This window comes from Apteryx rowi, unplaced genomic scaffold, assembly GCF_003343035.1.
Source record: "Apteryx rowi isolate R43461 unplaced genomic scaffold, aptRow1 scaffold_25, whole genome shotgun sequence".
NCBI classification, from domain to species: Eukaryota; Metazoa; Chordata; class Aves; order Apterygiformes; family Apterygidae; genus Apteryx; species Apteryx rowi.
The window spans coordinates 4,877,731-4,902,349 of record NW_020448863.1 but is presented as its reverse complement, the minus strand read 5'-3'; the positions used below and the strand labels follow the sequence as shown (position 1 = coordinate 4,902,349).

At 40.6% G+C, this 24,619-nt stretch overlaps 1 protein-coding gene across 1 annotated transcript in view; it reads right to left on the bottom strand.

Moving 5' to 3' along the window:
- The window catches only part of STK38L (serine/threonine kinase 38 like), a 55,279-nt gene extending 37,584 nt beyond the window's left edge, over positions 1-17,695 (bottom strand). Inside the window, exon 1 of the mRNA XM_026066835.1 lies at positions 15,502-17,695. The gene's annotated coding sequence lies outside the window, so the exon portion shown is untranslated. The remainder of the gene's footprint in view (positions 1-15,501) is intronic.
- Between the last annotated feature and the right edge of the window lie 6,924 nt (positions 17,696-24,619).

The following is a 24,619-nucleotide window of genomic DNA, read 5'->3' as shown; positions in this document are numbered from 1 at the left end:
CTACATTCACCCTTGGCTAAATGTTGCTATTGTGGATACTCATTTGAATGACTCCCTAATCAATGTTTACACATTCTGCTGCTCACACGCAAATAACATTAATCAGGTGTCTTTAGAAGCACTGATAAACAGATGACATTTCAAAAATTTTATGAGTTTCCCAGTACAGCCATATGTAACAACAGGAATGTAGTCTGTCCCACCGAAATAACATAGGGTAAGAAAGAGTACTTAATTTCACAAATCACTAGAAAGCAGGTGCTATCTTCTTTTTACTTCTTCTGAAGATATAAAGAACATTAACAAATAATGAGAAGTGAGTCTAATAATGTATCATTAGTACAGAATCAAAAACATTTACATTCGTCATTCCTCAGATGATTAACTATAGCTTCAATTGAGTCTTAAAACACATTTCATTTGCATTTATCTACAGAAGGAAAACCACGTAAAATCACCCCTGGCAGTCAGAGAAAGTCTGTGCAAAAACTAGCTCTTTTTATTTCACAGATCATGCCCCAATCGATAGTGAACCCCCCCTCCTTAGCCTAGCTGTGCAATTAAAGTTTCATTACCCTCCCCAGGTCTAAGACGATAGCACAGGGATGGGAGCAAGATCTGGAGGCTAGTGTCTGTCTTTTTCGCATCCTGGGAATAAACTCTTGCGTGGGGCCCTGCAAGCCCAGGGCAGCTGTGCACTGGCAGCCTCCGGGAGGGCAGGGTGCGCCTTCGCCCTTCCAGCTTGCCCAAAGTTGCAAAGGGCTCTTGGGGTTATTACCAAGCCTGAAGCTGCTTTTCTCTCCTTTGGGATATTCCTCATAATAATGCTAGAAGGTCTCTTCCAATGAACGAGGGCTGCAGGCGTTATTCCGCCTCCCTGTGCAATGTCTCTGCCTCCCAGCAAGAGGGCAAATCAGGCAAATCAAGCAAATAAGGTTTTGTCTCACTTTTAAAGTATTTTCCATCCAAAACTGTAACGTAAAACACAACATCTTTGTAAAGCCAGTCAAAAGTAGTATCACCGTTTACTAAGAAGGGAAGTAAATGAACCCGGGCTCAAGGGTCAGAGGACTTAAGGGAGCAGGAGGGCAGAACTTGAGCAGCAAACCCTGCCTTATAACAGCAGGTCTGCAGGGAGCTGGGGAACAGACCCATCCCCACTCCCCTCATTTAGCGGTAGTAATATTAGCGTAGCCGAGACAACGTATGTGCTGACACAGCATTCTCCACATGTTGTTCTCAAAACATGAGGACAGCTTTAACCTGATTTTAGAAATGAGGAAACTGAGGCACAATACAATTAATCAGACTAGACAAAAAATGCCACAGCAATTCCAGCATTCCTGAACCCCCATYGCATTCACTCTCCTTGTCAAGAATACATGGAGATACAGTAACATTGCCCAAAATTCTCGTGTCTTTTTTCCTATACAGCATCATCACTTCATAAAAATACCACCAAGCTTTAATTGCTGTGAGGGGAGAGGAAAATATCTCTATTTGAGTATCATTTAAAAAAAAAAATATTCCACTATGCAACACCACACCACCATGTGAAACACAGTGTAATTTGTATAAGCTGCCAGAAACCTGAAAGAACAGCTGAGAAATGAAATCATTGCAGCAGTCCTGACTCTTACCTTTAGTTTAGTATTACAGAGTCAGATCAGGTCAGCAGCTGAGCATTGGGGAAAGGCAAGCTATCTCTCTGGCAAGACTTCATACAGATATGCATGTTTGAAAAATAAAACTTGTGCACTTAAGAAAAAAAATGTTTTATGAAACCCTATTTTTAACACTAAATGGCACAATGAACTATAGGAAGACTGGGCTTTTCAGAAGTGTAAGTGCAGAGGAGCCATACCTACTTACACTAATATCCACACTGGGCCCTGGGCCTTTCACAGCTGCTGTTGAGGAAGCACATTCTCATGCTCTTTTGGAGGAAATTAAACCTATTCTGACTACACTGTTTGCCAAACAAAAGGAGTCTGTGAATTCCCAAGTTTTTGCGTACACCTGCAGAGATATTTTACCAAGGTGAGGCCAGCTGATTTTATCTTTGTTGAACTATCCACTGCCATAAGAAACAGTGCTCAGAAGTCACATGCATGCGACAGTAAAAGCACATACATGCATGCAAGGCAGCACAACTGGCAGTCTGCTGGGGCCTTGCTTGAACCCATTGTGGTTTTTTTTCTGAAAAATATGTTAATCTTTGTTTTACCAGCTATTGCAGCAGAGTGCTAAAATAGTTAAGTAAAATAGTCACCTTCATAGAAAGAAGAAGCAGATGCCTCTTCCTAAGGCAGTTTTGAGGAATCCCCTTCTGAAAGTGCTTTTTCATCTCCATTGAGTACATGGCAAGTTAGGATGCCTAGCTTAGACTTGTACATGCAACTTTCAAGCACCTAAGTGAAAGTAGATGAATCCTACCTGGCAGCTGATAAAATGCCAGCTCTCACTGCAATGAATGTACTAGGCACTAACCTCAGGATTTAGCAATTTGCTTCTCCTGATCATCTCAAAAGTCTGCAACTGTTGGCTGTGTCTGTAACAGATTCCTTAAGCACTTTCAGAAACCCAGCCTCATCAAAAAGTAGTTCTACAACAAATGGATGGGACTTCCAGTTAAAATATGTTCTAAGTGCCAAATAAAGCAACGAGATTAGGTGGCATCTCTCCTCTATCCCCATSTCCACAACAGAGCACTGGGCTCTCCAGCAAAGGAGGACTGGGCAACTGTCTCTCTAATGTGGATACACTCATCTTCCACCAGAGTTAAAAGAATTTGAATCCAACTGTGGCTTGAGCATCTTGTCATTTTTACATCCTTTAACTTTGGGCACCTCACAGGCAGTAAAAATATTCTCCACAAAAAGATGAAGATCTGAAGCTCTATATATAGTGTTTGCTAAAAATACCTCTTTGCAGATATCTTTTGCCAAATAAGTGCCAAAACTTCAAAGGCTGAATTATAATGTTGAAATATTTGTAACATAAGCTTGTCTCTCTCGTGTTTCTTGTAAAGCATGGCTGGCAGTTGGATATGGAGACTTTCAGCTCGAAGACCTGGTCCAGGCAATAACTGGAAGTAGCTCTTTTGTAGCTTATGTGAAATGAGTCAATGGATCTCAGTCCAGCTCTCAATAAATTAGGAACCACATTACAAAAGCATCTSTAAGAGTTACTTCCTGTGTTGATACCATGCGAAAGGCCAAGGACTGAATGAGGTGGGGAGAATGAATTGCCCTCCCTCAAAATAGTACATTCCTTCAAAACATGAATTGCTTTTCCCTTGCATCTTTTGTGAAAGTATCCCAGTGCATTTTATGAACTGTGAACTAAGCTAAGTATTTCTTCAAGAAATATATGCAACCCCACACTTTCACAGCAGGAAAAACCAAGACCTGCTAACTCTCAGCACATCGCAGCCATGTGAAAGGAGGGCAGCCCAGAGGAACAGTCCAGCCCCACATGCAAGCTGCCAGCAGCCTTCCTCCCAGCATACCTGCTTTGGGCGTGCTGACAGCTGGTGAGGGGAAGCTCGCTGAGGCTCCCTATGCAATTCAACTCTGCAGCCAAAACCAAAGGATTTCTGGTTTCTGGAGCCAACAGTTTAACTTCCATGTATTTTTCTTGAAGAAAGTTTAGCATACAAATATAGAATCTTCTTGAATAAACTATTCAGTTTCAAAGACTTATGTCATTAGCAATCTTGGCATAGTCTCTTGCCAGTAAAGGGACATGAAGCAAGTAATACAAACTTAAAGCACTAAAAAAGAAGTTACCATTATTTTAAACTCTTTTTTAAGAGCACAAGGTAATTTTAAAAGGACATAGATAATACAGGATCAAAACCTTTGATCATGAACATCAACCTTCATTTGTCATAATAAATCCCCATACCCACTGGAAAGAATTACATAAATCCCAGTTAATTAAGTTTGCTAGAAAGCTAAACTGTAAACACCAAAAATACAATTCAGAAGAGTATTTTTGAAAAAATCAATCAATAGTATTAATCTGAACTCTTGTTGTGCTCAGACGACACAAGGTAATTGAATATTAACACAACAATACATTATTAGGCGTTTGGTGCTGCTCAGCAAATTTAGAGATACTGCATTGAGAGAAAAGAACGTTTCATTTGAAAACGAAGGCATTCTGAGTTTTGGTGCTTCATAAACAGCTTCTAACCTGAGTGAATTATGCCTGTGAATTCTGCTGTGTCAAATGTGGTCAGTATCCCAAAAAGCACCAAAAACACCTATAAAGAGATCTTGGGACACTGTGTATTCTCTCTCTGCCTATCACCTCAAAAAATCTTCTGGGTATTTAGAGCAGAGACTGGAGCTTCCTTTTCAGTCCCTTCTCCCTTGAAGTTGATGAGAACAAAAGAGGGTTCTTGCGCAGAAGTAGCATTGAGTATGGTACCAAAGGAAGTAAAAAATTACAAAGACATTTCTAAGTGTTTTTTATTTTATGAATACATTCTTCACTGGTAAATATTAGTTTAGATACTATTAATTTAGAAAACCATTAGAATGCATTCACTGCAGCTTTCTTATAAAAGCACGGGTGTGCTAAATTTTATTTCCCTTAAAAGCCCTACACTCTTGGTCAAGCACAAACTACACTCCTGATCTATCATCACAACAGAAGAGAAGAGAAAAGGAAAAAGCACAAGCAGGTGCAGCACTTACTATATCACATGCAAAAAAGCCCTTGCCTCCCCTCTCTGGATACCCATACATGATGGGAGCCTACTTCTGTGAGTGACTTCATCTTGTAAACCAGATGCTTTGTTGACAAGATGGTCACCACCCTTGAATACAAGGAAGCTGCACCCTAAGCACAGATTCAAACATTCCAGACAGAAGTCTGGCCTTCCATCCAAGACAAATATGGCATTTAATCTGCAACGCACTTACTCTGCTTTATTAGTTTGCAATATCTGGAGAGGATTTGCTTTACAATTCAAAGGGAGTGGGGGGAACCTTACTTAACCACCAGCATCTTTGCAGTAAAATCCAGCCCTGTCTCAGCAGCCAAGAGAGGGAGGGAAAGCACAAAGACTTCACAAAGACAGAGAAAAATCTCATCACGCAACTACATTCTTCAGCTGCACACCAGGCAGATGAAGGCTCACTACAGCTTTCATATTGCTCAGTAAGAACACAGAAATTTACCCTCTTACTCTGCGTGGCAGGTTCTTTTAAAGATGACAAGACTGCTCTAAAAGCACTTGCACAAAAGAACCAAGAAAATGCATTTACGTTGTGTTTCTCAGACCGAGGGAATTACAGTCAAGTAGAAATAAGGAGGATACTGTCAAGTATGACTAGTCTCAGAAGTGAGCTTCTACAAGAAAAAAATACAAAGAACACTAACAGATTTCATTATTATTATTATTATTTTTTAAGAGACAAATAGTCTAATGGAAACTGTTGTATTCAACAATCATTCTTAAGTTTTCACTCCCTAAACAACACAGGCTCATCCAGCATCACAGTCTGAAATTGACTAAGATTGAACTGTAAACAAAACTGAAACTGGCTGTTTGAATTTTACTGCTGGCTTGATAAAAAGGGCAGGAAGAAGCTAAACTTGCTTGATTTTTATTAGAGTCTAACTATTTTTTTCTCCAGTTACCTCATAATTACTCACTTCCTTTTTCATTTTTGACTTTCCACTATTCTTTCAATCCTTTCAAATGCAGTGATCTAAAGTATGCATGAAAAAAACGGATGTGTATCTATGCATGGTTTTTTCTAAAAAATGCTTTTGATTTTAAAGATTATTTTACAAAGCAGGTTGGTATTTAGCTTATTTAAACAGACAAATTGTAAGCATATTTCTTCTTTATATCCTGACTGTGGCCAGAGTCTTGCATCTTACTGAAGGGTGAAAACGAAGGCAGCAGCATTTTCGGCAGGCTCCAAGGAACCACTTTGCCAGTTCCAGCAAAGGCATTCCTTTGTGCAGCAAGGCTGCAGCACAAGCTGTGAGCAGCTGCTGAAATCAGTGGTGTAGGTCATGGTAAATTCATACAAGTGAAGTTCCTTCATCTCTGATTTGGGTACTGTAACATTCGCCTTTTTTTCCTAGCATAAAAATGGTTTTGCCTCCCCCTACCTTTCCTCCCCCCATTTGCCACCACACAATTGGCTTAGATGTCTGTGAAAAAAAGCAAAGAATTAACATGACTATTGATGCCCCTCAAGATTAAATGGGGCTTAATGCCATTCCAGTGAGAGCCTAAGACTTGAGAGATGAATGAACCATAGCTGTCAGAGACAACGCTTGCAGTGGGAACATAGAGCAAGCGGTACTGTGATAGCAGGGACTATGCAAGCTGTAGTCAGATTTGTCCTGAAAAATCAAGTAGAAAGTTCCTTTAAGTCACCCTACAGCAAAGCACCACTGATGTTGCTTGAAGGAATTGTGGTTAGAGCTGTGTATACATGATTGAACTCAAATCCCCACGTGCTGGTAAGCCCACTAATATGCCCACAGTCTGAGACTCACAGCACTAGCAGTAGGATTGATGATACCAGTATAGTAATCACATTGTACTCCTCATCGTGACAAAGCAGCAGAGGAGTAAGTTTTGGAAGACAAGAGGATGCTTCACTCTTCCTGTCACAGGAAAYTTTGATGATGTTCACCTGGGTCTAAATTACAACCCAGGTATAACAATCCTCGGGAAATGCAAGGATTTATACACTCACATTGATTAGCTGGTAAACATATTATAATCCTTATCTGGACATCTCCATCCTTCCACATATTACTACCATGCCATAACAGCAGAAATCCAGATTTTAGTCCTACACGCTTGTTCCCCTGTAACACTATCTTAGCTACATGGTCTCAAGACTTTGGAGACAACTTTACATTTTCTTGTGCACCTGGAGCACACAGTGACTTCAGTGTGTTCCTTCCTGTGGAAGGAACGTAGCCAGTAAACACTACTAATCAYGGAGAATTAGAGCTGGTCTAAAAGTGGTGCATGCTACAACGTATGAAAGAAGTTGAAAATTTTTCCAAATTCTTTGAAGGTTTGCCAGGAACATCTGAAAATCTAAAGCATTCCACTTGGTTCCTCTCCCACCAACTTTATCGCTGGCTTATGAGAAAAGGAAGGAAAGGGAGGAAAGAAAAGATGTAATGGGGAGAGGAAGGAATCATGCCTTCTCCACTCCCTTCATCTTCCAACCCAAAATAAATATGTTTTTCCAGGTCTTTCTGTCTCTTTGAAATGAAAAAGTTGTCATTCTCAAATGAAATCATTTATTATAAAAAAGTATTCTGAATTCAACTATTTCCAACTATAATACTGCCAGTTAGCATCAAATACTTCTTATATAYTTAACGTACATGTTCTGTCTGTGCTGACAGGAATATAAGGATACGAAGAATGCAGAATAGGTATATCCCTCAAGCTCTGTCAATTTGCCAAGAAAGACAAGATTGCTTACAATGACTTTCTAGAGAGGGAAGAATAAATAATCTGCAACTCATTTTCTTACCTGAAATGACTTCTAATGATAACTCTACCTAATGCCATAGTTTACCATAGCTTAGTGGTTTCCAAAACGTGGTCCACAAGACACTGTCAGCAGCATGGGGCTTGGTCAATGGAACAGCCTTTTCAGCGTTTTGTTTGTTTGTTTTAATCAAAGATGCATGATGGTCTGGGGAGGATGTTGTGGGCTGAGAAAAGTTTATGATTCAGTGAACTTGAGAACCATGGCTTAACTTTTGCTGCTGATTACCACTCCATGATTTGTATAACTCAACTTCATTGACAGCTGTAACACTCGGATTCAGCTGAAGAATATGAGTTGTATTTGACTTCTTGTGTATATCCCTTCTAAGTAGATACTACTCTTAGGTCAGTCATATTCACATGTTATACTATATACTCATGTTTTTATTTTCACTGCGGAGATCTGCTAAACTTTGATTATTGCATCTGTTTGATATATTGTCCATATTCTGCACTTCGTGTTTTTCAAATACTTCCAAGAAACAGTTTCGGCTCTATAGATTTTTATTCATCTTAGGGTAATTTTGTCTGACTTTAAGTTCACTCAGTTACTATGATTCAAAAGCTGACAGTGAACATAATGCTTTTCTGTAGAGAAAAAAAAACACTGAAAAGTGTTTAATTGTTACTGATCCATCTGAGCAGTGAGCTCACCACATCCAACTTTGCTGTACAGAGCACAAGTGGGCCAAGATGCTCACATAATAAGTATTTTATATGAACTCTCCTTAGCTGTTAAATAAAATTCCCTGGGAAGATGTACACAGCAAAGCAGGGAAAGAACCTCCATACAAAGATTAACCACAAAAGAGAACCCATCTAATACATTTGCATATACAGTGGTCACCTATATACATTGCTATACAAGATTTGAGAGGCGAATTCATAGCAAATTCCTACTTTAATAAACCTTGCTTCTCTGCCCTTAACCACTACTTCATAATTAATAAGATGCTAACTATGCCTGTTAGGATTGTGGCAGAACAAAACAATAAGACTTTACTATAGACAGTATTTACAATATATATGAATGTAAATATTTCCCCCCCATATTTTGAAAGCAGGCTTCATCACACATTTCCTACAGTTTTAGCAGAAACCAAGATCTACGCTGTAACTAGCTTCAAGAAGTGAAGGAAATTAATTATTTTAACCCATAAGGAGAAGGTTTAATTTGAGATAAGTTTTCTTTAGGCACAAGAAAACTTTCATTTTACGCAAATGAAATATGGCAGGTCAGTCACGAAGAATATCAATCCAGCTGCTCACAATCAGAGTATTTTACACTTTAGCAGGCTAACCAAACACAAACCAAAACAACAAAACCCAGTGAAAAAGATACACTTGCACAATGCTGCACATTAGTGATACCAGCAGTGGTAATTCCTTTCATTCTCCTTATCTTGAAAGTCAGAACTCCCTGTGATAAACACACTACTTTCCAATACATGCCACTACTTTGAACCTCACCATAAAAACACCTTACTTGGTAAATAAGTCTCACCAAGTGTATTTACTACACAAATATCTGTTAATCAAAAGCCATTACTCCACTAAATAGGAATGTGTCAACAGTCGGCTGTTACCTGTTTGTAACAGCCACATCTTTCATTGTCTCTCATTCCTGTAAATTTTTGCCTACAATCCCACAGAGAAGCTCATATTCTGAGAATGGAGTTCCCTTACAGTTCAAGATGTTTGTGCTTAGTAAAGTATATATTTAATTAATCTCAAAGATAGACTTCATGCTCAGTCTTCAATTTCTACAGTTTGTAAAAACAGGTACTCCCATTCAGTCCTTACTTTTTGAATGAATTTGTGCTCCTCTTCTGCTCTGCCAAGCTCCAAATACCACAATACAGAAGAATCTACTTATCTTTAACTTCAAGAAACAAGTGCCTTAAAACAATACCCTACAATGCTTTTATCTGTGGAGCTACCAATGTAAGCTATCCCCTTTATATAGGGCACAGCATGCTAAAACTTAGTGACATTTTAAGTGGAACAATTCTTTCATCATCAGGCTGATATTTGGCTGGCGTTCTGGTTACCTCCCTTATAAGGCTCCAGTGAGAGGGAGGGGCTGGGAACACATTATGCAACTATTCCTTGTAAAAAATAATTAAAATAAATTTTAAGAAATGTCTGTGATAAACTCTATCCCAGTATACACAGGCAAGACAAAAGGAGCCTGACGCTGCTGGACTAAGGTCTGCTRTTTCTATCTGGCTACTTTGGCAAAAATGGATTTTTCCCTAAAAGGCAACACTTTTCTGTTCTTATAAGAAGAAGGGGAACACTTAMGCCTGAGAGCTTCTCCTACCTTCTCCCTGTTTTTGTTCAGATCTAGCTAGTTAGCCAAGGACGTAGCTATTCACTGGGAAATAAAGTGAGCATACTAGGCCATGCCTGTGTCCTGTCATCTTCTCCACATGCTCAGTTGTGATATTTGAAAATCTAAGATGGCTAACCATAAGTTTAACTTGAAAATATGGTAAAGGGTTTCTGGGGCTGAGTAACCCACATACGGGCCAACTTGTAGAAAATGCCTTTCCTGCAGATTATGAAATACCTTTTGGAACCTTCCTATCAGTTCAGCTATAAGCAGGTTCTTGTACATTAGTGTACTCATAACAACACCAGGACTTTACAATGAGAGAGGCTATTGCTATTGTGGTGTTACATGGCAGTTGACTCAGACCTTCCTCAGCATTAGATTCAGCTCTGCTCATTCTCTAAAAGGCAAGTGTTAATTCATACAGTATGCTGGAAAAAATGAAGTAGAAAATGGCGATCTGTGAGAAAGGTCAGCTTTAAAAAGCAATCCCCTACAAGTGACTGGACCCTTTTCCACAGAGGGCAGACTCAGAGTTCCCAAACTGACTGGGGTCTGCAGGAAGATGACACACCTATCCTCTGCAGGGGTTCTCAGCAATGCTACCAGAAGTTCAAGGTGGAGCATGAGTATGCCGGATGCACTGCCTCTCTGCTGCATCAGGAACAGGGAGATGCATCATAATCTTGTAAACCCTGGAGAACCCACCTAAGCGTACTTCAACTCCCCACTTTTGGCAAGATGCTTCTGTCAAGTGGCTTTCTTTTGCTCGGCCCTTGAGTCCTCCTTAGCAGAAAGTTTCAGGCTAGTCATGTGTCTTATAGAAGTATGACTTTAATTTTTTTTTCCAATCTAACCTTCTGCATATAAAAGCTGATTGTATTTGTAACTCCTATGGCTTGGCATAACCTAGCATCTTCCTTTTAACTGCACCCAGCTTAAGCTTTAACTTTATTTTGAATAAGCATTATTCTTCTACATAAAAAGCTCATACAAAGAGCCCTAAAACAAGTACTTCTTTCTAGCAAGGTAGGCACTTAACTAAAGTTTTCTAATTGTTTGTCTAGATGGTTTGTTTACTTGTTTTTTGTTTTACTACAAAGAGATTTAATATCTAGAATTTCTTGGCACACTAGCAATGTGATAGTAGTGCCTTACAACTTAATGTGACATTACACACAGCACTCTTGGAGAATTGTAAACTAGTATCTTTATTACACACTGTAGAGAAAGGTCTGTTTTTGTTCTTAGAAGRGTCTCACAACCTTTCATCTGTTCAAAAGATAACAAAAACTTATTTGTTTCCACTTCTGTGGAAGGAAATTTAATGAATTCCAATATGCCAAGATCTTTGCTAAGTCTGCAGCTCCTCTACAGCATGTCAGCGACCACAGGCTCAAACTCTGGAACACAAGAGACATAGCTAATGTAAGTTGCAATACAATAAACACTCTTCCTCTTACACAGTTCCTCTCCCCATACATACCTGAGTTAGCCCCTTGCTTCCTCCCTCCCATTCACTCTCCCAGCTGTCATGAACTCAGTCTGTTTGTGCAACCTGTTTGCACCAAACTAGTACTTAATACTGTCTGTGCTTAGTTACTAAACGGTGAATAGTCTTCTCTGGTTTTACTGCTTCAGGACATTTTTGCTATTGTGAAATCTCATACACCCAGAACTACTATTTTAATCAACCATTCTTTCCTGTTACTAGTAAAAATATAGAAGTCAACTGCTCCTCTGACAATGAAGCAGTCTTCTGAAGCAAGTTTATTACATTAAATTTCTAAGTATCTGTTTTTTTCATCATATTCAGTTGTAATTCATACAAAACCATATTTCAGCTAAAAAATTGCATGTTTAATTGTTTGTAGATATAAATATTAAATTGTACATCAAATACATTCTAAATTTACAGTTCAAACCAGATGTCAAAATTACTGAGAAATAAGAAAATTAAGTACTATGATCAGTGAAGATATTTGAAGCATAAAGATTAATACTCTTTCCCAGTATGCTGTTTTGTTTTGCTTTTTCAATCTCTATGGAATATTAGGTGAGATATTAAGGCAAGCCTCACAAAATTGACCCAATTTCACAAGTAAAAGACAATATTAAGTATGACAATTGCCCATTTTAATGTTTCCCATGCTGATCAAATGATTTATGACAAGGAAAGTAAATTCTTCCTGATTAATTCATTCATCCCCCCTGGTCCCTGTTTTGTTTTTACTGTTGTGAAAGAAAAATGTTCTATTGTTTCCTCATGCAGATGCAGGAGCAATGGGACTGCCAAAAGTCATTCTGTAGTTTTAGACTACAGAGCTGCAGGACTTTTCGTACCAATCAAACGATCAAGTCCACTCTTCCGTATTTGGCAGTGATTTAACTTCTGATCCTTCAAGGAAAGGATCCCTCATCTTACATCCATTTCACCATCTAAATTCACACCATGTGCAAAACAGCTCTTCCCCTAGTTCATACCCCATAACATGAGATTTGGTTACCCTCCCTGTTATTTCTGCCTGCATAACAAAAGATGTTCTCAACAGTTGTTTAGTCACCAGGCTTTTTAAAAAAAGCCTGCATCAATCCATTCCGAAGAATTAAACTTCAGTCAGTTATTTACCAAATGCATGTTTTCATGCTATAGTAACGCAGCTACTATTGATGGCAGGTCTGCTCTAAGTGCAGTTATATGTTGAAATGAGCTGGGAACAAGAGAAGATTAAGTGATTTTGTGGACAATAGTATGTTTGATTTATGTCAACTGTCATTACCCTAAGACATACAAAGCCTCTTTCTGGGGGACTAACAGCAAACCATTTACCGTATAATATCAGCTTACTCTTTTGTGCTGATGAATACTGTATTCAGAGAGGTAATTCTTTTTATTGTAATTACACATCTAGCCTGCATTTCTTCTTAGAATACAAACATCAGAGTTTATCTTTACATCTTTATCTTTACAAAGTTTAGTTTTACATTTTAACCCCCTGCTTATACTTGCTGAGTAAAGAACATTTCTATTTGCATAAATGTGGACTGAGTGCAAACTGAATTTATGGGAGGGAAGATATGCTTTTAAAAACAAAACTTCACAAGCTAATCAGGTACAGTGGACAAAAACAGTGCTCCTCAAACTGTTACAAAGCTCCTTGCAGTCACCAAAGAACTAAAAAAAAAAAAAAAAATCCAAACTACAACAAGTGGCTTAAATAGTTAAAAAAAAATTCTACCTACCATTCAGGCTTCCAAAGCATACAGACAGATGAAGCAAAAGAGGCTACACAAAAGTCCTGAGAAACAACAAGCTAGACAAACCTCACTCACGTGCATAAGTTATAAATTCCATACTACTATTGTCAGTGTGCAATACCCTATTTAATTTCATCGATGAGAGGTCCACCAGGGACTCCACTAAGCACAGGAGCAGACCTCAGAGATCAGCAATAGAAGGCTTGCACAATTAGGCCCACAGTGGATTGCCTGACAGAAGTCCCAAATGTATGTTCTCCTGGGGATATTCTCCCATTCTGCACCGGGAGCATGGGGGCCTGGTCCAATCACTGCAAGTTAATAGGGCTTGAGGTTTTTTAAAGATTAACTTTCTGCAGATTAGGCTCAAGAAATAAAGCATAATACCTGTCAGCTATAAATATTTGCTTCTTAGTTCTGTTTAGTTAGAGGTTCTTGGTGTTGTTTTTCCTCTGAAATGGAAGTGACATAGGAGATTTACTTTTAGAATTTTTAAGCCTGTTTAGCAATATTTAAAGTGAACATTTCACTGTGCATACGGTGAAAAACAGCTAAGTTTCAATTCCACAGAACAAAGTTGACTTTTCCTAATTCAAAACACCCTTTTTATACAAGTAGGAAAACGTGACTGCATATAATCACAGAAGACAAAACTGCATCAGTAACAGGTCAGCATTACTGTATGCATCAGCATACAGTAACAGATTCTTCATATATAGTGAGCATGACCACTGCTTATCATCTCTCAGATTAGTAGCATATTAGCGTATTTACTCAGGACACTAGCTGAAATATTTATAAAGTTAAGACTGATACTGTTTCACCCCTAAGTTTCTAAATGATAAGGAAGGAAAACAGCTTTTAAGATTTCTGTGCATTTTAGGCATGTTTTATAGAACATGCACAACAACTTAGTGAGATTATCAGTGTTACATACACTTACAAACAAGATTCCTGTACTTGAAGTGACTTTTTTCCCCAGTTATCAGAACAAAATCAGTGTATGTGACAAAAAACAACATCTGCAACCTCACTGCTCTTTAGTAAAGGGCGAGTAAAAAGCAAAACCACATGAAGGAATCCCAGCAAAAAAAATGAGAAGAGACTCCTATCAGGCTGGGGTGGCGGGGGAGAGGGGGAAGGTTTGTTTTGTTTTTTTAAGTCTTAAACTTCAATATTGCTTTTAATTTAGAGACTAAGGCTCATTTATTCCTATTCTGGGTTTTGCAACAGGAACAGGTACGTAACATCAGTGGAAGCAGTCTTTCAGCATGCACGTGAAAAATCTATTATTGTGATCCAAGCCGTTTGAAATTTGTTTAAAAAAGAAAAAAACAACCAACAAACAGAGACGCCTCATAYTTCTTAGCATTTAACTTTCATGCCTATCTAAGTCACTGTAAATTGGCCAATACAAGCAGAACAAAAGCTGAACTGTCAAACTACAGGCCAAACCCAAAACTCCTTGGAGTCTGGGGAAACGTTACAAGAGCAGTTTTCGATTTGTTCCTCTGAGAGAGTGGAAACAGCGTGGGGGTTTTTAGTTTGTTTTAAGTATAGTACAGAGATTAATTTGTGCTTTTTTTTTTTTTTTTTTGAGGGCAGGACACCCTTACACTGGAAAGCCGCGTTACCCCTGCTCGTACACTCCGCAGCACCTCCTGCCGCAGGCAAAGCCGCGCCGTGCCCCCACGGCCCCCCCGACCTCGCCGCCCACCCCGGGACACGCCGAGCCTGCCCCCCGCGAGTCCAACGGCCGCCGCGGCCCCTCGCCCGCCGTGCCCAACCGCCAACGGCCGCCCGCCAGCAGCCGCCCGCCCGGGGGCGCGCGGACCACGCGCCCGCCAGCGGCAGCCGGGGCGCGGAGCGGTGGCAGGCGGCCGCCGCGGCGCGGCACTCGGGCGATTCGCGCCCCGCAGCAGGCGGCGGCAGCCCCCTGCGCTGCCGCGCCGGAGCCCCTGCCCGCCCGGCGGCTCGGCCGCCGGGGGCAGGGGGAGAAGCAGCCTGAAGGGGAGCGCGCCGAAGTCAGGCGGGCAAACCCCCCTTGCGGCTCCGAAGTAGGGAGTCGCCTCTCACGCTCCTCCCCAGGAGGAGTTCAAACAGGGCAGCAGTCACGGCTAGCACTGTCCTCTCCCAGACTAGGGCTATGGCTGCTCCTGCTGCCTCATGGTGGCGGGGGGGGAAGAGGGAAGACAGAGAGGAGATTTCCAGTCTCCAATGACAGGGTCTCCCTCCGCGCCACGCCGGGAGAAAGCTCCTTCCCCGCCTCCAGCCCCTGCCGGGGGAGAGGACAGGGCTGGGCTGAGGGGCGCCCCCAGGGCGGAGGGCTGCGCCGGTTGCCCGCAGCACTCACCTCTCCGCGCCGCCCTCCCGCCAGCTCCTCGCTCGCTGCCTGCTGCCGGCCCCTGTGCGAGCACGGCCCCCTCCTCCGCCGCTAATGGCAGGAGAGGGAGGGCAGCGGGAGGGCCCTCGGCGCAGCGCTGTTTACCGGGCAGCTCTCGCGAGAGCTCCGCGCGCCGCCATTGGCTGCCGCCGCCGACGGGCGGCCGTTGGGACGCCGCTGAGTGCCCGCCGCCGGCGAGCGGCCGGGCAAGTCGGGCTGCGGGGGCTGCGACGGTGCCGCCTTCTCCTCCTCCTCCGCCGGGAAGGGCGAGACTTCCTCCGAAATACCGGTCTTCCCGGAGCTCAAGCAGCGAGGAGTCGCCGGTGCGGGCCTGAGCCGTGTCCCGGGCCGGGCAGCCAGGCCTCCAAGGAGTCCCGCGGGTTTGCAGCCTGAAGGGACTGCGTTTCTCTTCAGTTTAAGCAGCCAGCGTAAAACTTTGTTTTCAAGTGACTTTGGCGATAGGCGTTCCCCAGAGGGTTTGCAAACGYGATGGCAGAATTAGGAAGGCGCTTTTGAAGTGGCACACACAGGTGCCCAGATACCCGAACAGAAAGCAGAATGACCTGAAAGAACAATGTGTGCACAGGCCCTTTGATGCTTTTGTATCGTTCTAGTTCCACCAGTGAACTATGAGCGTAAGGATGTTACCTCAGGTAGAAGATAGCTAAAACCCTGCTTTGGTTTTATTGCTACTATGTAATAAAAAAGAAGCAGCAGCAGAGCAGCTGCATTTACAAGGAAACTTATCTCAAGTGTACAGTGACACAGATGTCTTGGCTTTGACAAAGCCAACTATGTAGAAGGCAAATCTCCGAACTCAAACTGGCAGAGTGGCGATCAAGATACTACTGGCTTCTGCGTCTTTCACAAATACGCAGCACATGGAAGCTAGTGAAGGTTTGTCATAGTGTCATCTCTTGACTTGAGGATGGTTTGCTGATGAAGACGACTTGTTTAGATGCAACATTTACTCTTATTTTACCTCATTAGTTTTTATATAGAAACAGCAGAGTCTTAGGAGCTTTATACACTAAAAAACAAACTTCCTGCCCAGAGATTTTACAATCCCAGGACCTTACCCATGTAGGGATCCYTACAGGATCTACATGTCCCCTTGGCCTTCAGGCAGAGCCAGGAAATACACTGTGAACCTGCCTGAGCAAAGTAGTCTGCCTGCAGAGATCAGTTTCAGAAGCATAAGATTTGGTAGGTTTGAAATAACAGAAGCCTAAAATTAGCTTATTTTAACTTGAATGAGATGTAAGAGTACTTTCTGGAAGGACTGCCCTTTGTAATAGCAGAGCTGCATTTCCACGTTTGGCACCTGTGGTAGTGAAGTTGTGCATGCCCATTAACCATATTGCYGTGTTGAAAGCGTAGACATATAGCTCAGAAAAAGAATTAGCAAGAGTGGAAAAGACCATAAGTAAATTCAAAATAAACTGGCCGTGGATCTAGAAAAGCAGTATTTCACTAAAGTGCTCTTCCTGGAGCAAAAGTCTGTAAAAATCTTTACAAATAACAGGGGTAAAGAGGAGTGAATGGAAACCCCCCAGCAGGTATGGGTACTGATTTTGGTTAGGGTTGTTTGAGAATTTTGATTTCAGCAGCTTGCTTCTATTTGTCGCCCCTCTCTAAAGCCATCAAAGGGAAATTGGGGGAGGCAGGGTCAGTCTCAGACATGAAGAGGACCAGCTGTGACAATGAAAATTGAATGAGTATTCACAACATGATGTTACAGTTCTTGACTTGCTGCTGCTGCTCCTCTTGTGGGTCCTGCCAGCATAGCAGATGGCAGACACTGAAAGGTTGCTTTGCCAGTGGAAAATTACTGAGTTTTGTGTTGGTCTTGCGTATGTGCGAGCGTTTGAGGGGGGAAGTGGGGCGAACTTTTATTTATTTATTTATAATTTTCACAGGAGGAAAGCAAATGGTTCATAAGACTATAAAAATTACTGATGTCTAGAGAACTGGTCTGTCACTTTAGACAAATGATACATGTTTGTTTACGTTATAAAATTCTGTGTTTTCCTGAATGGTAGTTTTGACTAAAAAAAAGAAACAACATGGTAACACTATAGGTCTATGTTCCTTAAGAGACTGATGGAAAAACTAAGTATTTCATGTTTCTATTTTTACCTGGCTATAAAAGCATTTATGTTAGTGGATTTTCCATTGCAAAACAGATGTGGTTTACTTTAATTTCTTAATTTTACATTTGCATAGCTATACACATAGAAGGTCATCTTACTTGATCTTGCAATGGAATCACCCCTGTTGCAGTTGAAGGCAATGGGCTACCTAGCATGAATAAAGTTAAACACATCCATAGCTTTTGAAAGTCTGCATTCTTAAAGGAAGTGAAAACCCAAATGCTCATTCTTAAGTGAACCATGGCAGAACCAAACTTGCAGATAATTTCTGTACAGGCAGATAAAGTGGGGAGGTTTAACAGAAATACATAAAATTTTACCCAAGGCTCTGATGATACAGTGGTGCGACTTAACAGTTATAAACAGTAGTGTTTGCTTAATAACTTTTATTTGTGTATATTTGCAGACTTAGCCCTTAATTTAGAGGTATAAGAACCTATTCACTATGCAGAAGAACAAAATCTTTTTTCTAAATGTACATACTTCTGCACAACTATATAATGTTCTATTCCCGCAAGTTGCAACCTGCAGTGAAAGGTTCCGTGCCGTCTGCTCAGACGGTTTGGGCTGCAGGATCAGGATACACCCTGGTGCACAGCAATTAAAGGCAAACACAAAAAGCTTAAATAGCGCTTGTCAAATTCCACTGAACCTCTGAAGCCTTCAAAAAACTTAGGGTAAAGTCTGTAGCAAACCAAAACAGTATTGCCCTCATTATTGTAATTCAAAAGAGGGTTCGTTTGTCTGTGAAAGGACACGCATGTGAGGTTTTGACATAAATTTCCTTCTCCTGCAGTCAATCTATGTTAACAGATACAAATTGCCATGTCAGAGCCATGCTGGAGATGTCTCTTGGAAACATTCTGCTTTTTTAACTATTAAATATCCCTTTCAGCATCAGAAATAACATATAAATGTTTATCAGAGACATTACTAGTAGTTTGCAGCTATCTACTTAATGTATCATCAGGAATCAATTCTAATGTTCTGTACTTGCTTTTTTACTATTTTTCTATACCATATAAACCACCTGTATTTCTTCAAAATAAGCCAAACAATTCTAAAACTTGTAAGATAGGTTAAGAAATATGGAGAGTTAGGTAAGGATAATGCAAACTCTGCAGAAACATTCATCCAGATTTTCCTGTGTTTTACTTTCTTAGCTACTACTGATACTATTTTTAATACAAATTTTACTTGTAACTCCCTGATCTGCCTAAATAATAGAAGTATATGTTTTTGTCATTTAATACATAGAAGACCAGGAAAAACTGCAAATCCTTTAATCTATTTTATGGCACTTAGCATAATATACTATAATTCTGACAAGATTTTGCATCTCCTGAATGTACTGTGGATCTTTAGCTGCTTGATTCCTGTGGGACATAGTAGTGAATCAAATACTTTGAAAATGCTTGGGCATAGAAGAAAATATTATTTCTTAATAGATGGAATGCACAGTTAGAAGAAGGCAACACATGGTTGCACTTCATATACAATATTTTGCAGTTGAATTAATTAAGAAGATCTTGGACCTGCAAATTCTTGAAGAATTAGATATCTGATTGGAATGGATTGTCCTGAGTACTTCTGTGAGACTATTCGCATAAGTAACATTACTCACATAGCTGTTTGCTAGGTTGAGCTCCTTATTTAGGAAACTGTCATCAATATTTTAAAAGATGTAACAACATAGGAATGTCCACACCGGTTCAGTCCCAGGYGCTGTCTCAATCACAGTTCTGTCTTCCCGGTGATCATGGGCAGACACTTAGGGAAAATGAAGAACAGAACAAATGCATGATGAATTTCTTTAAAACCCTCCCACCTCCAACTATCCTGAGCTTGATGTGGTCTGTCTAAGTAGTAACTTCCAATGGATCACTCTTTGGAGTGCTTGTGTAGTCTCCTCTTAAAACCTTGTAAACTTCTTCCATGTACAGCACACTTCAGCAAGGAGTTCCACAGTCTGTTGTGTGGAAAATCACTTCCTTTTGTTTAGCCTGAACCTGGCTCCTGAGAGCATATTGTTAGGGCTCCTAGTTTTGGTATCAGAATAGACAGTGAACTATTGATGCATGTCCATCCTGTATGTGCTACCATTTTTTTATATCCTGCACCTTCTCAGTTTTCTTTATTCCAGGCTAAAGAGTCCTGCCCCAGAAGCAGTTCCATGCTGTTCATCATCCTGCTGTCCTTCTCTGAACCTTTCCAATTCTAATATATATTTTTGGAAGTTAAGAGTATTCAAGGTGTGGGTGAACCACGTGTTGTTTATACAGGAGCATATACTTCCTGCCCCTCCTCTTAATTTGAAGACTGAATACATCATTTGCTGCCTCTTAAAATTAGTAACAAAGTTGTTATTTTTTTTACTAGGTGCCTTTCAGAGGTATTTGCAATAATCCAGCTCTGTTCAGTACAGTGTACTGCAGACTGTTGCTAACTCTACAGCCCTTCTTAGAAAGTTCTAGTTTATACTTTCCTGAAAGCCCAGATGCTTTGCTTTGTATTAATAACATCTATGTCACAGGGAAACCATTTGCATTTCCATATGCCTACTGTAAGGAACAAAGCAACTCATTCAACTAAGCAAAATAAAGGAAATTACTATAGTCACCTTACAGATTGTCAGCTCATATCCTGAGTGTCTTAGCAATTCACAACTATACTTGCAAAACCAATGTTTTGCCAATTTTTGATACAATCTAAATGACTTTTTTCCTATGTAAGTATAATTATTTTTTTAGCATGAACTTCTGGCTTGGCTTTGACTTTTGCAGGAGGTTTGGAACCCACAGCATGGTTCTTCCTGGCACAGAGACAGCAAATTCCTCATGCAGGAGTTAAAGGTGTGACAAATTTGATTCATTTTGTAAGCAATTAAAATATTTATAGCTGAGTCCAATTAAACAACGTCATCTCTTAAAATATTATTATTCCTGGATTCTCTTTGGAGAAAATCCTTCAGGGACTTGCTAGAGACATATTTAGTACATGATCTTTTTCCATAAACAAAGAAACACTGAAAGTCTGGAACAAAAAAGTTACCAAAAACACTAATAATAGCAATTTTTAATTATTAAGGAAGCTATTCTTCCTCAGTTAGCATAGTCGTTATGTCCTTTCTTTAAAATACTAAAGTGAAGTTGACRATCTTTCCAGTCAGACTCCTGAATACACAAGAATATATTTAACAAAAATATTCCTGTTTTTCAGACACTTTATTCTTAGTTAAAATATTTGATCTGTTCTTACGCTGTTTCAGGACTGAACATTTGCTTTTTCCTCTTCACAAAGATTCTCTTTAGATTCTTTGCTAGTTCCGTGGTTATTTTTGCACGATGCATGGAAGATTATGTGTATATTGCAAGCTTGCCACACATTCTGTCTTCTTACTTACGTTTGCTTTCTGCTTGCCTTTGCTGTACAGCTATCTAGTTCAGCTTTTGTGTCTGACATAAAGCTCTTAAAATAAATTAAGAGAAAAAGAAACTGGAACAAGATGTAAACGAAGTGATGCAACTTGCTGTTACATTCTGTTCCCTGCTTTTCAACCCTAATGCGTCTGTTTTAGTGCCTGATACCAACGTCTCTATACTCACAGGAGCTATTGAACACAGGGGCTTCTATGTTCTTGCTTGGCAGGGAAGGCTTGGCTCCACAGCATGGAGCCGTGTCTCTCTTAGGAGAAGGAGGACAACAAAACAAAACAAAACAGACCCAGGAGGCATGGAGACTAGCCTGGCTGAAGTTGGACCTGTCATGTTTCTTCTCCTGTAACTTGAAGCCCCACACCTCAGGTCACAGGACAGGGTTGTGTGTCCGGTGTTGCAGAATGTGGATGAAATTTGCCTGCTCAAGGTGGCAAGCTTCCTGCCTCAAGGCTATGGGAATGCCTTCTGGCCTCTTTCCCTCTTGACATCCTCGTGTATGGATGGATGGCAGGGGAGTCAAAGCCTGTAGGTAGTTTTAGAGTCTGTAGCTCAAAGTTTGGGATGGTATGGAATAAAAGAGGGCAGGTTGCAAGCAAGTAGGGATAAAACATAACTGGGCTTGTAAAGAAAGATTTCTAAGACCATGAAAAATTTGTCCGAAAATGGCTAGTATAAGCTCAGAATATGTTTGCATTAATGTTCAAGCACCCTGTTGCTAAGATGCCTGGTACAACTGTAGCCATCTCAATGGAGCTGCACTGAAGGGAGGCGGGATTGGTGAGGGAAGAGGCTACAGCTAGATCAAGGGTCACAGATAGCCATAGGAAACCATGATCCCAGGGACCAAGGATTCTAAAGAACAGACTGTCTGCTTCTTTCCATCATGGAACAAATAACACAACAGTGTAAGCAGATCACCAGAGAGAAGTCTTGAAGATGTTTCCTCCCCAAAGTTAAGTTAATCCGAGACTAATGCAGCACTGCAAACTCTTGGCTCAAAAATTTTAAGTCAGCTCTCCCCTCCCAAACATGCACAAAAGCATGAGTTAAAAAAAGAAGAAGGACCTGCTGATGATGATGAAATTCTGGAATTAGGCAAGTGCTTTGGTTCTTTAACTTCCTCTGCCTTGCTTTCCTGCCCTCTACCTCAGTGGAACAATTATAGCTGGACAATTCCATTCTAAATGTACACAAAGACACAAGCCCTGCTCTGCTGTGTTCTTGCTTTGCATTTCCAGTCCCTGCCCACACCACCTTCCAGCTCCATTCCCTAAAGCCCTCCCATCTCCCTCAGTCCCCTGAGCAGTACCTGACCATCCCTGCACATTTTCTACTGTATTTCCCCAACCCACTAACAGCACAGCTTCTCCTTTGTTTCCAGCATGTGGAGGATGTCCTGATGATGTCTTTCACTACTGACTCTTCCTTACTGAACAGTATAGGAGGTATTTCCTGTATTGCTTGCTGTTTAATAACATGGGAAGTCTTCTCCAAGTTTGTAACTCCAATCTGGTTCTCTCTCAAGAGGTGTTTCCCACCAGCCAGCACTGAAGAMAAGTGCTTGACTCCTTGCTGTTTCTGCCATAAGTGTGCTCCTCCTACACCTCTGCTCCTACCTCAAAGCTATAGGATGCTAGTGAGGAAGGCGCTATTACTGCCAAAGTGGCAGAATGGACACTTCTGCTCTGCTACACATGCTCCAGGCTTCTGTCTCTCTCAAAGCCCACTGGGGCATCTCAGTGCTGTATTCAGTGCTCTTGGCAGCTGTCTACTGAATGCATGACTCAGCAGTCCCTGCTATGCAAAGAGAGAAACTGTAAACTGGGAATTCCTGAACTGAGTTTTTTTTGCAACGGTCCCATAAAATGAGCCTGAAAATATGACATAAGAGATGACCCTTGTAGATTCCTTGTATCTTTTTTTCCTAAATCTGAAAAAGTGTCCTATTTGCATGAACTCTTAAACTTGCTTGTAGCTTCTTCAACATTAATGTCTGAGATATCTCTTGGTGGAGCAGAACTGTCAGCTCGTGAAGTCTGGGCATTTGTCATGTAAGTCATTAAATGCAGTAAAAATCTACAGGGACATAAAAATAAAAAAACACCACTTGGCAAGACTCAGTTCTTAAATGAGCTGGCTTCTTWGCAAATTTGCTTAGTTACAGATATCCTCTAAAGTAAAGTAGGAGTTTCTAAACAAAGCATTTCAAAATCATAGTGTAACTATAATTTAAAATGAGGATATAAGAATCAGTTCCCCCCTGTCTCTCATATAGTCCTTATAAATATCCATAAAACCTACTCAGTTTCTTCTAGCAAAAGATAAACCACGCTGTTGGTGAAGTCTTGAAGTCTTAAACTATCAAGAGTCAGTTCTTGGTTCACATGAATTTTATGGGGTCTCTGAATCTGGCCACTTGTCTTACACACACACATATACACACACAGGCAGAGTAATTAAATCCGGCACATGGAGATGCTCAGTCCACTGGCCTATGTCAGCAAGATCACTTGCATTCCTAAGTTTTCATGTCAATAAAGAGTAAATAAACATGCTACTGCTTTACACAGTAGGAGTAACTGCCTGAATGTTCACCCAGAGAGAAAAGTGTGTACTTCTTCCATTCATCTCAAAAGTGACCCTCTTTACGTTTCCAAATAAAGTGCAAACTATTTTATTGCAGTGATAGTTTCCAAAGTCTACTAAGGAGAGGAGCTGGTCAACTATTGGCTTTGTAGGCAAGCCCATAAAAAATTGAGACAATAACCCTGTAAAGATATGTGCAGTAAGTAGTATGACATTTTGGTGTCTCACCTGTCTTGCAGGCAGAGCTTGCAGAGATGCTACTATCTTCCCAATTTAGCCCCTCAGTGCAGAGATTTAATTATGCAGCCATTTAAGCTACATTTGTAGTACAAAGTATGTAAACATACTGTCATTTCCTTCCTTTTTTGCTGATCATCTTTTTGAGATTTGCCTCTCTTGTCCATTTTTTTTTCTCTACCAAGGCAACTGAAAACATAAATTACATAACTAGCCTTTTCACTTTTAATATACCACAACCACATGCTGGAATATAATGATCTAACCACAATCTCCATCTGCAGGAGAGAAGGAAGAGTGATTACAAGCTAACAAAATAGTTACAAACTTTGTGCAGTCTCACACTTGCTTAGACTACTAATGAGAGAGAAGAGAAAGGAAAACAATTCAGTTCCATTCCAGTTATCTTGTGGGCTTGGATCTTCAAGTGAAAATAATCCAATTGTCACAGCATGAGGAAAATAGTTGGGTCTAATAAAAACAAGCCAGAACCTTAAAAAAATATAAGGTTAAAGTTTTAATTTAAGCTAACAGAAGGTCTCATGGTTTCCATGCACTTATTACAGAGCCTTCTCTGCATTGTCTCTGAATAACTACGGTGTCATGGAGGGTAGAGCAGTCAACCCGGGTACATTTAGCAGGACCAGTTATGTAATGCCAAATATCTGTGACTGA